Raw genomic sequence first — 2,500 nt, 5'->3', positions numbered from 1 at the left:
CACAGACCTGTTATTGCTCAATCTCGTGCGGCTAGAAGCCGCCTGTCCCTCTAAGAAGAAAAGTAATCGCTGACAGCACGAAGGATGTCACGCGACTAGTTAGCAGGCTAGAGTCTCGTTCGTTATCGGAATTAACCAGACAAATCGCTCCACCAACTAAGAACGGCCATGCACCACCACCCACCGAATCAAGAAAGAGCTATCAATCTGTCAATCCTTCCGGTGTCCGGGCCTGGTGAGGTTTCCCGTGTTGAGTCAAATTAAGCCGCAGGCTCCACTCCTGGTGGTGCCCTTCCGTCAATTCCTTTAAGTTTCAGCTTTGCAACCATACTTCCCCCGGAACCCAAAAGCTTTGGTTTCCCGGAGGCTGCCCGCCGAGTCATCGGAGGAACTGCGGCGGATCGCTGGCTGGCATCGTTTATGGTTAGAACTAGGGCGGTATCTGATCGCCTTCGAACCTCTAACTTTCGTTCTTGATTAATGAAAACATACTTGGCAAATGCTTTCGCTTCTGTTCGTCTTGCGACGATCCAAGAATTTCACCTCTAACGTCGCAATACGAATGCCCCCGCCTGTCCCTATTAATCATTACCTCGGGTTCCGAAAACCAACAAAATAGAACCGAGGTCCTATTCCATTATTCCATGCACACAGTATTCAGGCGGGCTTGCCTGCTTTAAGCACTCTAATTTGTTCAAAGTAAACGTGCCGGCCCACCGAGACACTCAATAAAGAGCACCCTGGTAGGATTTCAACGGGGTCCGCCTCGGGACGCACGAGCACGCACGGGGCGGTCGCACGCCTTCGGCTCGCCCCACCGGCAGGACGTCCCACGATACATGCCAGTTAAACACCGACGGGCGGTGAACCAACAGCGTGGGACACAAATCCAACTACGAGCTTTTTAACCGCAACAACTTTAATATACGCTATTGGAGCTGGAATTACCGCGGCTGCTGGCACCAGACTTGCCCTCCAATAGATACTCGTTAAAGGATTTAAAGTGTACTCATTCCGATTACGGGGCCTCGGATGAGTCCCGTATCGTTATTTTTCGTCACTACCTCCCCGTGCCGGGAGTGGGTAATTTGCGCGCCTGCTGCCTTCCTTGGATGTGGTAGCCGTTTCTCAGGCTCCCTCTCCGGAATCGAACCCTGATTCCCCGTTACCCGTTACAACCATGGTAGGCGCAGAACCTACCATCGACAGTTGATAAGGCAGACATTTGAAAGATGCGTCGCCGGTACGAGGACCGTGCGATCAGCCCAAAGTTATTCAGAGTCACCAAGGCAAACGGACCGGACGAGCCGACCGATTGGTTTTGATCTAATAAAAGCGTCCCTTCCATCTCTGGTCGGGACTCTGTTTGCATGTATTAGCTCTAGAATTACCACAGTTATCCAAGTAACGTGGGTACGATCTAAGGAACCATAACTGATTTAATGAGCCATTCGCGGTTTCACCTTAATGCGGCTTGTACTGAGACATGCATGGCTTAATCTTTGAGACAAGCATATGACTACTGGCAGGATCAACCAGGGAGCTGCGTCAACTAGAGCTGAGCAGCCGGCCGCCCGGGAGTGTGTCCCGGGGGCCCGCGCGAACACGCAAGCGTCCGCTCAATCATTCTGCAAACAGGAGGAGGCTGAGCTCCCCTGCACAATACACCTCGAAACCCTCTCAGGTCCCGGCGGCGCGCAGCGCCGTCCCAAGTACTTGGTCGGGTTCGAGAGAGGCGCAATCGCCCGGAGTTAGGCGAGTAGACGCTTTCGGTGCGACCACCCGTGCTCCCAACTGAGCTTGCCGCTGCCGACAGAGGCCCGGGAGCGTGCTGTCGTGGCATTGCCGGCGGGAGACAACACGCGCCACCTACGGTGACCGGCAGCTCCAACGCCAGCGCCACAGAAGGACAAAAGCCCCACTTGGGTGCCGAAGCGAACTCTCCCAGCACAGCGCACACGCCAACACATCCGCACAGCTGCGATACAAACCACCAGCGAGAACCGCTGGGGCGACCGAGCAGCAGACGGCGTCGCGGCGCCGAGCGCCGGGCGGCGGCGCATCCTCAACGCACACAGTCCTCAATCGGACCAGCACACTGCAGATGTCCACCGCGCTTCGCACCGGGCCCGCGAGGACCTACTTTGGCCGCACGGCGCCGCGCGCAGGGTGCGCCGGCGCGCAGCTGCGACGCCTGCCGCGTCCGTCGGCCGGCGCGCCTGCCACTGGCCGCCCCCACCAGCCGGCTGTAGCGCGTGCGCCCACGCACCGCGCGGCCAGCACGCCGGGAGGCGCCCCCTCACCGGCCGGGGACGGTCCCACCCAGCCACCGCCGCGTATCGCTTCACACCCAGATGCCGTTCAGTTTCGTCGGCATGGTGGGTATCGCTGGAACAACCGGTTAGTACCTCAACCTATCGTCGCCATCACCGATTCACCCCTAGCGAGAACAACCGCACCACAACGGGTTACCATTTCTTCATTTGCGTAACTTCACCAG

The 2,500-nt window shown here is 57.5% G+C and overlaps 1 non-coding gene across 1 annotated transcript in view; it reads right to left on the bottom strand.

Moving 5' to 3' along the window:
• The window catches only part of LOC124732512, a 1,909-nt gene extending 367 nt beyond the window's left edge, over positions 1-1,542 (bottom strand). Inside the window, exon 1 of the ribosomal RNA XR_007008744.1 lies at positions 1-1,542. This exon is cut by the window's left edge and continues 367 nt beyond it. This is a non-coding gene — a ribosomal RNA (small subunit ribosomal RNA).
• Positions 1,543-2,500: the final 958 nt, after the last annotated feature.

Source organism: Schistocerca piceifrons, unplaced genomic scaffold, assembly GCF_021461385.2.
Source record: "Schistocerca piceifrons isolate TAMUIC-IGC-003096 unplaced genomic scaffold, iqSchPice1.1 HiC_scaffold_1350, whole genome shotgun sequence".
Taxonomy (NCBI): Eukaryota; Metazoa; Arthropoda; class Insecta; order Orthoptera; family Acrididae; genus Schistocerca; species Schistocerca piceifrons.
Note: the sequence above shows the minus strand (reverse complement) of the source record. Positions and strands in the feature narration are given on the sequence as shown.